The 15,000-nt window shown below is 39.7% G+C and overlaps 1 long non-coding RNA gene across 1 annotated transcript in view; it reads left to right on the forward strand.

The window, feature by feature from the left end:
- Positions 1-13,634, forward strand: part of LOC137983874 (uncharacterized) — a 19,369-nt gene extending 5,735 nt beyond the window's left edge. The window contains exons 4-6 of the long non-coding RNA XR_011119042.1: positions 104-165; positions 12,714-12,839; positions 13,500-13,634. This is a non-coding gene — a long non-coding RNA (uncharacterized lncRNA). The remainder of the gene's footprint in view (positions 1-103; positions 166-12,713; positions 12,840-13,499) is intronic.
- The last annotated feature ends 1,366 nt before the right edge of the window (positions 13,635-15,000 follow it).

Below are 15,000 nucleotides of genomic sequence, written 5' to 3' on the forward strand. Positions count from 1 at the left end.
AAACAATGACAAATAACTAACAGTTTAGTAAACTTGCGCTTTTTTTTTTTTTAAATGCGACAAGGTTGTATAATTTACTCTTTTTTCTGAATTAGATATATAGCTGGGATGACTAGTACAACAGAGCAAATTCTGAGAAAGCGATAGCACAGTCAACATCAAGAGGTTAGTGCAGATTTTTCACAAAAACACAAATTCCTGACCACAAATAGATAATACAGGTTCTTTTAGTCCACTTTAATGTGAATTGTACACTTCTGTCTGTATCTGCTGTTTGACTGGTAATGATGTAGAGTGTAGCGCTTAAACAAAACTACATGCAACAAGGATTTTGTGATATCAAGCCAAAATTAATGTATTTTTATAAAATAATTAGCCAGGATAGTACGCGCAATCTCATTTGTCAATAGCTGTGTTTAGATGAGAGTATGGAAACACGGCTGTGACATCACCCAAATTTGGCTTGGTTATGTATAGTCAGACATGCGTTTTGATTGACTGGTAGGAAATACATGTATGAGTGTGTAGCAAGAAAATTGGTTTCAATTTAGAATTTTAAAAAACCAGCATTTTCCTTCATTTGTCGAATTATCTTTGAGAAATATTTTATAAAAGCAATAGAGGACTTTTTTCCGTGTTTCCATAGCCTCACCTAAACACTCGGGCGAGTTGGGAGAATTCTGGACTGCAGTTATGCAAACCCAATTAAGACGCAGGGTTTGCATAACTGTCTAGAATTCTCCCAATTCCCCCGATGTTTAGATGAGGCTATGGAAACACTTAAAACGTCCTCTATTGCTTCTAAAAAAAAATACAGTATACAGTAACCATTCCCAAGCTGAGAGTGAGACTTGCAGATTCTTACTCCCCCAATTGTGGGTGTTTCATGAAGGTGTGCTTAAATTTTTGGGGGTTCAGGCTCGACACTCAATGTGAATAAAACAGTAAAAACCTGATCAAAACTCTATACTTGTTTTATTACAGTGATAATGTCAACAGCTAGAAAGACAGAGCACAATACCAGAATATACGACAAAAGGCAGGCATGCTATTCCTGTAAGAAGCTGTTCCCCAAGATACATGTAGCTCCACACTACCAGGCAGTTCATGCAAAGGAGAGTGAAATGGTAAAGGCATTGGTTTTTCCAGTAAAGTCAACTGAAAGGAATTTAAGGGAACTAGAAAGACTGAGGCTGCTGGGGAATTTTCATAATAACACTGAAGTCCTTCGAACAAATGTTGTTACACTGTAGCTGATAGAAATGAGATGCCAGATTGAATCAGAGGCCATATCACCAGATGAGTTCTAGCCTTGCACCCACTGCTACGGTTTTGTGCGGCACAATGAGCTTTGGTGGCACAACAAGACAGTGCTCTTTTAAAAAGATCAAAGAAGGTGGGGAAGATGAAGGTGAAGAACACAGGTCAAAAAAATTGACAACAACAAAGAAGATTACTCTTGCTATCTCAGAAGCCAAGTCAGTGCAGTCTTCTTTAATGAGACCATTGCGTCTACCAGGAATCTGATGAGATTACAATTGCTGCCAGACATGATGATTAATTTTGATTCTGAAGTGTGGAACTCATTTGGCTGAAAAAGTTGGTAGTGAGCGACTCCATGAGGTGTCTTAAGGGATGAGGCAGTTACTACTTCAGATCTAGACCTCAGAGAGACGTCAAGTACTGAAAGTTCTGGTCTGGAACATCAGTAGAATCAGTATGCGGTTTTGATCTGAATCTGGAAAAACAAGTGCAATAGGTATTTCTTCTTTGGCATTGAAGCTGGGCCATTCCATAAGAAAATGTGCTGCCGTATTGACTGTAAAGGCTCTCAGACAAAAGGACAATGACCTTCTGCCCGATCAACAAAGTCTGGAGAAGCTCATGTCTTCTGAATGGAATGAGCACATCAGCCACCACTCCTTGTCAGCACTTCAAAGAAGAAAGTTTAACAAGATTGAGCTACTCCCTGTCACCAATGATTTGGAAATTTTGAGAAAGTACCTACAGTGTATTGGACCAACTGTCAGTATTAACAAGGTCTTTAGAAGAGGCTTCTAACTTACACATATGGAAGGAGTTAGCAGTGGCGACCCTTTAAACCTCCTCATTATTTTTAACAAGAGACGTGGAGGAGAGGCAGCAAAGCTCCAAGTTTCATCATTTGAGAACAGACCAGACTGGAATACAACATCAGTAGAGGTAATCACCCGTACGAACGATGTGACGCTGCAGCAGCGCTGCTTTAGTTCACTTTTTTGGTTGTGCAGCGCTTACGCGTCGTTAATGCAGTGTTTACGAGCCGCTCAAGCAGCCATGAACAAATTCATAACACTGCGAAAGCGCTGCAAGTATTTTGCAGCGTGAAGCATCTTAAATGCAGCGCTGCGATCCGCTGCATGAGAGCTGCAAATGAGACACCGCGTGAACAGTTTCTTATAGCAAAAACTAGCTGCACGTGCACTGCCGTACACCGGAATAACAATACATGGAATATAAAGTTAGAAATCCTTCGTTTTTACGGAGATCACATTAAAATTGTCAAACACCCGCTAAAACGCTATTTTAAACATATTTTTATAATCCTTGCATGCTGCTTCGAAACGCGCCAAACATACCGTTTTAATCATCACTCCACGTATTCTTATTCCGGAATAGGGTCAATCGAACGCGCCACAAGTCGACTTGAAAAAATTTATCGAATTGTGATACAGAAATTGGCGGGCGAAAATGTTTCGAAAGACAGAAACATCTCGTAATGTACATACCTTTCGATCATAAAACTATCTGCCGCAAAATAGAAATCGGCAGAGGGATGTCCCGTTGATTTGAACTTGCCAAAACGTTCGCATTTACCGCATACATTGGATGCTTGCTTTTAATACCCAAAGGCCACAACTCAAAATTATTGCCAGCGGGCAAGAATATATTTCGATCATGAAACTTTCTGGTGCAAACATGAAATCGGTACAGGGGTGTCCTGTTGATTGGAACTTGCCAAAAGTTCGCACATACCGCTCACATTTGATGCTTTCAATACTCTACAACTCAAAATTATTGCCAGCGGTCAAGAATGTTAGACGATCCAAGCATGCCGAATTGTAAGAAACCCGTAATTTAAGTGGAACAATTGTGCCGTTCTTAGAATTATCGGACAATTAATTGTCACTCAACGAAGATCTGACAGAAAACCCAAATCTCGAAAACTCAATGGCCGGCAGACGGAGATACGTTTGCACGCGACAAGCGAGCGGATGCTCTTGACTAACCTGTCAAATCATCACATTGGAATGGACCCAACCTGGAACCGGAAATAACCCTTACTTGTACGGATCGTAAAGAGCGCTCATTGACCTCATTTTGCGCGAGTTTTTAATAAAATGTACTTTTGATATCAACGTGGCCGGTAGAAGTAAAAAGAAATCAACAGAAAACGTTGTTCGATCACCAACAGTCATTTGTAACGGGCGGTCATGCTGAAATCTGTAGTGAAACAAAACGCCGCTCTTTTACACAGTCATGTTTATTTCTGTTAATGAAAACAAGCTGTAAAATGTTCGTGACAGAAAAAAGGAAACGCTTAGTCCTTTTCGATCATGTTTGGAAAAATAGCCACGAAAGCAGTTTCTGGAAAATCAACTGTTTCCATGTAAACGCATTTCTGAATGATGTTATGAATATGTATGGCAACACATGCCCCCTGTTTAGCCCTTGCGGTAATAGTTATGTGACTTGCTGTCCCGTTTGTTATTTTGTCTTGGATAATTGCTTCATTGGTTTTTTCCAGGGTTTGCACTATTGCTACGTTATAAAAAGGACAAGAACATTTTCTGTAACAGTCGGGAGAACTACTACACGGTGTTTGATATTGCAAGTATTGACGTACCATACTAAATTTTCGAACCTTTCCCTCAACAGTTAACTCGTCATACTGTATAGTGTAACTATTTCGACTGTATTCCCTTTCATACCCAACAGAATGATACATTCCGTTGCCAATCTTACATCGAAAAAAAGTATTACACATCAACCATTCCGGAAGGGCCCCTAAGAGATTGGACAGAGCCTCAAAAACATCAGCAGAAATCTCCTTAGTTGTCACTTTTCCAACAGCAAAAACATTCGTTGCGATTTCAATTTCATTTTTGGGGTTACTTGATGATGTAAGTTTTGTGTAAAAGTGATGAGGATCTGATCCTTGTACCAGTGTTTTGGACAAGATGGGAACGGCTCTGCTTATGTTAACTGCACTAACTATTTGGAAAACAATATTTTGAGTCCCGTGAAAAAGCTTGAGCAGTTCCCCGTTGAGACTTTCAAAAGGAAATGTAGAATGAGTCCAAAAGTGGACCAAGATTTTGGTATCGCTCACAATAAAGTTTTGGAAACTTTATGCAAAAGTGAAGTAACAATTTTTCAGCGTGCGTTATTTGAGACTGCGTGATACTTGTCAAACATAATGTAAATAAAGCCTCGCTAAATAGCATGAAGTGGTCATAATAAACGTCTGGAAGAATTCCTCTCAGAGTCATGGCTCCATAGAAGAATAAAAACGCCCTAAGTTCGTTTGCTTTCCAATACTTTCTATGCCCCTCAATGGAACGAGGGCACCTTGAAACACGATTGGGAGGCTTTATTTCACTGATGCGCTTGTCTACGTCTTCAACTTGCTTTGAAATGTTAAAAGGTTCATGCTGTCCTTCCTTTGAAGTAAACCACAGCTCCAAAAGAAGCTTCATGACTACTTCTAGGGCACAATGCATGTAGTCTATAGCTGTACCTAAAATAATGTCATGATGCCTTAACACTGCAAACCAACTCGGACCTTTAATGCCATTTACAGATGATTTTTGTTGGACAGCTCGTTGAGCGTCTCGCATTATTCCCGACTTGGTTCGAACAGGGCCACTTGGATCCTCTGTGTTGAAAGGGTAAACATGTACATGACCACCCTTTTGAGTTTTTATTGATTTTCCTGCTTGTCGGCAACGTAAACAGCCATAGAATCCATTGAACTGTATGCTGTTGCAAACAAGACAACGTGCAGGAAGGTCACACGTTCCACACAACAAAATTGCTCGAACTGTGATATTCTCACCTTTAGGATTCAGGATCTCAACGCCGTCCGTCTCTAGCTGATGGAAAATGGAGTGGAGTGGTTTCAAGAAAGACAACATGAAAGGCTTGTCCGGTCCGAACCATACACCAGCTAACAACATGTTGTCCCTACGGAAGCGTTGAGAATATGGTAATTCATTAATTGCGACATACAGCGGCCACAAGGAAAATTTTGAGGACTTGAAAATTGGTACACCATCCGTGTTGTAGATGAATGAAATATTTCTGTGGTCTTTCAGAAAGCCAGATTCCCAGTGGTATAAAGCACCATCATATATATCACCCACGTCATCGTTTCTGCGTTTTCTGTTAAATCTATACGTGGTAATCGTTTCCCATATGGAAACCTGATTAAATACATCTTGCAGTTGACTTACAATTGGTATTTCGATGAAAAATGATTTCTTTCCGAGCCCTTTCAGAGATTTCTGGCAAAGAGTGTTCGGACAACACTCGGCTTCCTTGTTTTCGAGATACAAAAAGCAGTGAGAACAGTAATGGTGGAATACCAGTGGAGACTTCGCAGTAGCAAAAAATTGTTTAAATCTCCTCAAGCTTACAGTGCAATAATTAGGAGAAATGCAATGAAGGCTGATTAAAGTGAGAACGTCCTGTAATGCTTCACCAGTCATTCCATGCCGCATTGCAACTGTCATTATCAGGAGCAGGCTAATGCCGACAGTTAGTGGACAACCCTCATACAAAGGCTTGTCCTGTTCATTTTTACTGTCTTCCTTCTTGTGCTCATCACAAAGCATTTCCTTCAGGTTTTCTAGATTTTCAGGTAGTTCCAATTCATGGTCCTCAGCATCGTCAATCCCAAATGAGTTCTCCATATCAGCTTCATTGATTTTTTGAAGCTCTTCGTAGTATATGTCTTCTAATTTCATCCGATGCTGGTGGAGCCAACTCTCGGAACATTCCCCTTTGTTGATGCTCTCACCTCCAATGCCTAAAGCGTCTTCCGTGAGAGAAAAATATTCCTGAAACCCAGATTCGTCGACATGACTTGGCTTGATTTGTTCCTCGACAAAAGGAGAGTTGCTTTCAAAAGGGGTATTGTCTACAAATGGAGCATTCCGCACACGACACCTTTTCACGGCGAGCAGACCATCTTCAGTTTCGTTGCAGGCCGAAAATTGAATTTCAACTGGATGTGCAATCTGTGCTAACTGATCTTTTGTAACCTGGGCTAATTTTTTGGATGTTCTGTCTACGTCAGCTTCTGTAAACTGGGAAATACCTTTTGTAACGCTGGAGACCAGGGGCCATTCCATTTAAAATCCACACCCCCCCTGTTGACGAGATTTTCTGAGGGGGGTCTGAAGAGCATTTCTGAGGGGGTCCATGTGTCGGCACTCTCTCATTTTTCAAATATTTCTGAAGGGTATTGGAAAAAATGCCAATTCTTCTGAGGGCGGAAATAAAATATCAACTTTTTCTGAAGGGGGGAATGTGTCGGCACTTTGATCTCCTACTTCTTAAGGGGTGAAATTCGCACAATCTCGTCAACAGGGGGGTGTGGATTTTAAATGGAATGGCCCCAGGTGACTGGGATTTTCCATTGTGCTGAAAACTAAACACTAAAAGCCTTGCTGAACTGAAAATGTGTGTGCCATCGCTTCGTGACGGAGAGATGGAAAAGTCACGAACATGTAACCTGCTGACAGATAGAAAACACGTACTTTCCTTTTGTAGAGATAGCAGGGCATCATGAAAATACTTTGTATCGAGTCAACTTAAAAAAAATTGGTCGCAAGTGTACGTAAGAAATCAAAGGATTGTGACTGAAAGCTCAGTACAATCAAGTTGCCGTTTACGTGTAATTGGCAGAGCCAAGAAGCACTTAGCGTGACTTCATAGCTCATGTCGCGTGCACTAAAAGGTTTGATTGACCATCTGACTTTTTTAACACAACTAGAAGCAATAATAAAACGTTTGCGATGCGAAATAAGTGTGCATCAATCTGAAAGGGTAATTTGTTTTTCATTCACTGATGCACCTTTCACATCAAATTATCGCCGGAATTAATTACCTCGTCCTATGCTGGAACAACATACAACAAGGCATTGTGAAAATGAACACTGTCTATTCCTAAGTATTAGAGAGGAAACTTCTCACTTCCGAAAGTGATATCTGTAAGCGCTTGATAACGAACTTTTGCATCCTATTGGCTCAGAATGATTGTCAGAAAACCAGATATCTTTTGACCCTTTCAGTTTGCGCGCTCAAATTTGAACGTGAAAGGGTTTCGAGATCAATCAGGTCAACAGTTTCATACACTTTCGACAAGTTAGTTTAAACAGTATAGCATCTTGAGATAAAAACATGTCGATGCAACGTCTCGCGACTCAGCTTTTAAACTTGGAATCGTCGGTTACCAGTCAACCCGAAAAGGAGAAAGCTTCATCTAAATATGCCATAGTGTACTGGATAGAGACTAAGGAGTTTAACGTCATGCCACTGATGAGAATACCAAAAGACAAGAGAGAGGAGGGAGCTTCAGCAATCTTGAAAGCTGAACGAAAGGAGTGGGAAACAAAAATCGTCAAAATTGGAGGTGGGTAGAAGTAGATTTATTCAGTGATTTAAATAATATCACAAAAGGCGGGAATTGTTCTCGGCGACAGTTGGAGCCACAGTTATGCTAATATTTGAATATACCAGTAATGAAAGCTAAGATGATTGTTTCCATTTAAAATCAGAAGGGGCTTGTGTTGATGTTTTAAAACTGTTGTTACTTACGTAGCATTATAATTCGTGGCCCTTCCAAAACAGGTCTTTGGTCTGTGGGAAATAAGGCGCGGTACGCAAGGTCTTTTGGATTTTGGGTGAACACGTCCCTTTGAGTTTTCAATAGGTTAAAAGGTTTTTGAACTTTATAGTTATTTTATGAGTTTTTTAAGAGATGTCTACAAAACCTTGAAATGTAATTGGGCTGGGGTGTGCTTCGTAATATGGGCGGCATGTAATAGGATTCTTGAAATTTGCGAGCATCAAAATCGTTATTCGTATCTCACGCTATATATGATAATAACACGCCACATAATTAAGCGGGCAAACAATTTTTGGTCTACGCATTCCAAAGTCAAATCGACTGTGTTCACTACTTCTTCAAACGACAGGAATTTTTATTTCCGTTTAACTAGAATCACTTCAGATCACATCAGTACATGTTTATGTCTTTAGACGGACGTTGATTAAGTTTAACACGCACTCAAGTATTCCTTAAAATTCTTTAAAAAGAATTGTTTTGGCGAGGCATAGGAAACACCAAATTCATGATCCCACATGTATTCTTCACAGAAAGCAAAACTGCCTTGACCGAGGAAATGAACAATTTGATCGACGCTGTCATGAAGCAAAATCAAGCGAAGGAAGGACAGTCTTCCCCCGAAAAAAACTTGAAAACCCCTGAACCAGTGAACAGAAAAAGAAAACTTTCACAAAAAAAAATGACACACCAATGGATCAAAGCGCAAACGCCGCAAAAAAAGCACCAGGAAAACGCAAAATCTCCAAAGACAAAGACGGAGTAGCAAGGAAAGATTCTGAAAAGCCGCCAGCTAAACCAATCAGCAATAAGAGAGAAAAAGAGATAGCTAAGGCACAAGCCACCAACGAAGCTGCTTTAAGTTTTTTCAGTGCAACTGGCGACCTTTCTCAGTCATTCACTGGCACATCAACTCCAAGTTCACCACCGTCACCACTACAGCCTATTCCCACCATAAATTTAGTTGGCCCATCGGTTTCCACGCCCTCGCCACCGATTGTGACTTCGCCTTCATTTTCCACTTCTTCGCCATTTCCACTATCGTCTGGTAACTTCAAATACATTTCATCACCAACATTTACAACAACAAATCCGGACAAGGAATCCTCATCATCAATGCTAGACTTCCTGAATTCCCCACTGGATGACGCGGAGGAAATCTTAGAGCTGTCTTCATACTGTTCACCCACTAGCATTCAAAACACGTCACCGTCATCTGTGGGCTCATTGGTGAAAAGTAGCATCAACGTCCTTCAGCGGAACACCGATCAAGAACTCCTTGGCAACAGAATGTCGGCTGAGTGCTACAACTGCAATGTCCTCAGCAAGAAAATAACAGAACTGCAAAGAAAGCTGGAAACTCTGAGTAAGTATATGACTATTATAGGAGTATCGAATAGACCGAATGCATAAATGGCGGCCAAAAATGTATTCTTTTGTTTATGTGCTAATTAGACTTAATAGCCTCGCTCTCAAGCAACATTTCTTTTGTATTTTGTCCATTCAAACGAGGCTAGTGAGTCTAATAAGCACATAAACAAAATAACATTTTTTTGGCCACCATTTATGCATTCAGTCTATGGTCCCCTGGAATTTTCAGGTTCTCGCAAAATTTAAGCTCTGCTCAATTTGTTCGCAAAATTCCCACCGGTGCTCACTTGCGTGCAAAATTTTCGCACTGTTTGCATTCTGGAAAATTTTATAAATAATAACCGTCCAAACTGACCTATCTTACTTACAGGGACGTCGCATTATTAACCGTATATTGTATGCCGACGAGAGATTTTACATGTTGTCCCAAAGCTCGGTGCGCGCGTCTTTTCTAGTATCGTTACTGGCAAGAAAAGGTTTCGATCACTGTAGGGCTCGCAAAAAAAAAAAAGAGCAGCGCTCGCAAAAACCATTCGGTATTGATATTCTATTCGAATTAACTTTGGACTTTCTTCGTGCAGGTTTAGTGCTAATTGAGTCTCGGTTTAACTTGAAATTACAGGAGGATTGTAGTGGGACAAAAATAATTAATTAATTAATTAATTAATTAAGAGTAATTTCACCAAAAGGCATTGTGTTTCTTCATAGAACCTCCTCGCGAAGTTTCTCTATACTTTGAAAAGCTGTTCAGCCTTGAAACTGGGGATACCACTTATTCATCAGAGGTGAGAAATCTCTCAAATACCTACTGGTTTGTGCCAGACCTTTAACCTGTTTTGAATAACAACTCTTACACTACTGACAAATTTTATACAGCCCATCTTTTTCTTTTGTTGTTTATGTCCTAGAAACCCACCGATAAGCAGAGCACAAGCAATTATTTCCGTGCGCCCGACCATTTTACCTCAGGGAATGGAAAGCAAGAGCCGTACGCTGGTTGCGGTGTTTTTATTTCATGTGTAGAACTCCACACAATATTAGCCAAGTCCATTGGTAAACCTCAGGAGCTGCTTGGCCAACTAGTTGCCTATTACTTTGACGACGAGACATTGGCTAAGTCAGTTCCATTACAAGAAAGCCGCACGAAAGACAAAAGTGTGCTTGACCAGAGGATTGTTCACGCCATAATTGGTAAGATGTACAAAACAGTCAGTTGCTCGGAACCGATATGTGCTACACAAGCAAACTGGTTTCTATGAAATCAATATTGAACGGTACTTTTCATTTTGTTTTTTTTAGTGTATGCTAAGAAGTGCCATGCTTTGTGGATAAAAGAAGAGAAAATGAACAGCGATACCAGGTTTGACTGGGGCGCATTATCCGAAACAAATGCATTACGGCAGGAAGGCGACTGGAGCGAAAACTAAAGAAGAAATGAACTCACCGGGATTAACATTGCCCGTTTGTAGTCAATTTTGCTTGATATATTGCTGAACATTTTACGGTCGTTGATTTTCACTCCCGTTTTCCTTTGCATATCACAAAAGATAATTTTAAAGCTTGTATTCGCAACTTATAATCTTTTTTTAGATATAAATACAATTTGAAGTCCAGTTGATAACATTGTTAGACTGAAATACCTGCGGAGCATTCGTTACGGTTGACATTTCAGTACCTCGAGACAATTGCGTGACGGTCCCAAAGCAAAAAAAGACGCCAGGAATCATGGGTAAGCGAGCATCATATTTTCATGATCACGCAGTGGAACAGGCAGTGATGTTTTTGTCGCTCGCAGCGCTGCATGAACACTGCTCACCAACGATACTCCTTGTCGCGCGATTTCCTTGCAGCGTTCCTGCAGCGCTCGTTGTCACTAATGCAGCGCTCACGCAGTCACAAATCGGCACTGTTGCAGCGCAATAAAAACAGCGCCCGTGCAACCCTTAAGCAGCGCTTGTTGCAGCGCTTAGAAGACGGTAATGCAGCGCTGCGTTAACTTATTCTGTTTCGTACGGGCAAGTACAACACTTTACAGCCTATTGAGAGTTGTGCTAAAGGCAGTCAGTACTCTCACTAATTATTTGAAAACTGAAACATAATTATATGCATTGAGAATTTTCTTGCATTCAGGCTGATAATAATTGTACTAGTGTTAACAGACAGACATATTAGGTTGCTTAGTGCTATAAAGAGATCCACAGTGTATTTGAAGCAATTTCATGAATGTGACATACATGTTGTACTGTAGCTAACTCGAGCCATAACTCTGCATTTCCTTCAGGTTAGATATGGTGGAGATAAGGAGAAAGAGGGGGCACAAGGTGCCAGTTCTTTTGACAAAAGAAGTTAAGACAGCAATGCTTTTACTAGTGGAGAAGAGGGAAGCAGTAGGAATTGACCCAAGAAATCCCTACTTTTTTGCAAGGCCAAGTCGAAGCTTAGTTATAGCCACCTGTGTCCTTGGGACTTCCTGAATAGAGTGACCCATGAACAAGGCCTTTAAATTTAAAAAATCCTGAGGCCATCACAAGCACTTGCTTGAAGAAAATATATTGCTACTGTTTCTCAATTGTTTGACCTTGAAGAATTAGACTGCTTGGCACGGCACATGGGTCACGACATAAAAATCCAGGGTAAATATTACCGTCTTCTCGAGTCAACAATATTGAACTTTCTAAAGGCTCCACACAAACTGCTCCTTCTTCCCACCACACCAATGAATAAACTGTACCATGCAAAGCACAAGGAATGCAATGCATGCACAAATATAACCAAACCACTGACAGCAATTGACTGCAGTCGCTCTTTGTTGTCAACTCAGTTAAACTGTATTTAAGCTCATTAAAATACTTAGGATCCCTAAATCATTAATGACATGTGATCTTAATCTACATCTACATGTTCGAGCACTCTACAAGGTCCATTTTTGACTTATGGCGCCGCTGTTTCTGCTTAGGTGGCCTTATACATGTACATGTACACCATAAGCCCTTTTAGAGACATTGCTGCCAATGCAAGGCGGCCACTTTTGCTGGAACATGTACATATAAGACAGCTGTTATGCTGCTCTTGTGATGATATCTGCAAATGCTCTCTAGTAGAACTGGACAAGGATAAGGATGATAAACTATAATTATGCTCATCACACAGAATTCCTCAACCCAATACAACCGTGATCCTCACCACATGGGGGGTTCAAACTCAACTCTAGATACTAAACATGGGTTCACTATGTTTCTCAATAAATCTTGTCATTGCTGCTGCAAGATATTTAAGTGAAACAACTTCCAAGAGACAATTTTCTTTAATTTTTTGCTTCCCATAATTTTATTTGTCTCTGCAAGGGCAAGGAGATGAGATTCAAATTATTGACAATGTTGCCTGCTTTTATTTTTTGTTAAATTGGTGGCCTTGGGTTTTTAATGATACACTAGCTGATATCTTCTTGCAGTTGACTCTGGTATTGATGATGATGATGATGATGATGATCATGATGTTGAGGAGGAGGAGGAGAATGAGGATGGTGATAACAGTGACGAAGATGGGGAGCTGTCAGAATCAGTAATGACTTCAACAGGTAGGTAATGCTAATTCTTCAAGTTGATAACTTAAGTCACCCTTATCAACTTATCACCCTTATCACCTTATTAAGGCACCCTTCAAGTTGATAAGTCTAATTTACATCAAAACTTTTCTAAATGGGAAAAATGTTCTCCTTTAGAACAGTACGTGTCTGCATGGCTAAAGCCAAAATGTGTGTAGCCCATTAATGGATTTTAAAAGTAAACCGCACCAACATCATTTTTTTCAAAATTAATTTCTAAAGAGGAGATGAAAATGTATGATTACCAGACTTCCGTCTTTGGTTCTTGTTCTTGTTGCTGACCAAAGAAAAAGCAAGCTCTTGTTTTTAAGGACTAGATGAGAGATTGCTTATGAACTTGATTGCCATATTATAAAGTAATGTTACATAACTTTATTAGTTAATATAATTTGTATTGTATTGCAGTATGCAATTTGATTGAAAGGATATTGAGCTCCATTCAATTCTTATTCAATAATTACAGTTGTACATGCTGTTTTTCGATGAGCAATTTACAGGCAGAGTAAACTTGCAACAGCCTTTCTGTGCAGTGTGCCTCCTTTGTGAGTTGTGTGGTGTAAAGGGGGGATATAGACCTCTCACATATGTTAATGTTGGAATGTTTCATTTTTTATTTTTATTTTTTGCATTGAGGAATGGGTCCTATGGAAAGGTCCTGTTAAAAAACCAACAAGCAAGCTAGTAACAACAGTTTGGACCTTGAGGAATGTGACTGTGAAAGGCAAAATGGACACTTTAACAGCTGAAAACGCACGGACACTGAATGGGTAACAAATTGTTTTGAAATTGTGTGAATGGTTCGCACGAATGGATCATCACTATTTCCAAACGAACTGCCTACATACATGTACATGTACGTCCATTCAAATAGTTTAGGAAAATTTAAAAACGGATCACTTTGACCAAACTCTTGATCAGCATCGAACGATTAAGTTGCTTTGTTTTAGATGTCCCAGTGCACAATTTGCTCTCCAGTATGGCGATTTTTGTATCATGTGATCACAAGCTGCAAAAGGCCCATAATAATTGTATTCACAGGTCTTATACTGCTTCTCATAGTCTTATTTATAGTACGAGATAAACACCAGCAAGACCAGGGGTATGCTTTTACTTAGATGCATATACACACATCTCAAAGCTATTGTCTGGGGCAATTTTTACATGTATAATACAGTGTACAGTGTACCTTTAAAAATAATATAGTTACATATCAGACTCTTAACTATTAGAAACATTTCTCCATTCTGATTGGCAATTGAAATGCAGTTCTAGCTAATTGTTAAAGATCTTGAGAGACTCCGCAAAACACAGCTGGCAATTTTAACAGTTTAATTTATACTCAAAACATTGAGACAGTAAAAATGGAAAGACTTTAAATACAATCATGTAGTATTAATATTTTCGTGCAACTGCCACCTATCAACTCGATCTCAGAATGTTCTAGAAATGTTTAACATTACATCATGTTTCTTAAGATAGCACGATCTTTTCTAAAAATGAAAGGTTCGCTTTCCCCGCCAGAAAATAATAATATCGTCACTGAACGGTTTACAACAATGCGCTGAGAGTGTAATTAAGGTCCCAACAGTAATACTGTGCAGAAAAGAGGTAAATACAGTGCAAAGAGAGGTACAAACCAGCATTGTGATTGGTCAGTTATCAAGTAAATTCTCAGTTGGCCAATGAATTGTCAGCCCCTGAGGGAGCAATCTTTGCGTGATTGCAGTGTGAAAATCTCTTCTCGAAATTTTATCTTAAAAATAAATTAAATCTCTTACAGGCACATTGATCTCAAAGTACCGACAGCTGTCACTCCACTCAGAGAAGTTAGATACTTTTTCCCTCAATTGAAGTAAAGCTAAAGACAGATTCTTTCAAACCAAAATACATGTAATGATTCTGATCAGTAAATTCATGACAAGAGTTGGTTATACTTTACTCAAATAATTAAGCTGCCAACTTCAAATTTTATTGAAACCCCCCTTCATGCACATTACACCAGAACTTCTTGAATTTGCCAGAGAAACAGAGGTGTTGAATGCAAAGAGAAGGAAGGATAGAAGAAAGAAACTCTTTTCTCTTGTCAGGTTGTCCTAAAAGCCAGAATCCAGAATCACAGGTCATTGTTTTACCA

This window comes from Montipora foliosa, chromosome 13 (genome assembly GCF_036669935.1).
Source record: "Montipora foliosa isolate CH-2021 chromosome 13, ASM3666993v2, whole genome shotgun sequence".
NCBI classification, from domain to species: Eukaryota; Metazoa; Cnidaria; class Anthozoa; order Scleractinia; family Acroporidae; genus Montipora; species Montipora foliosa.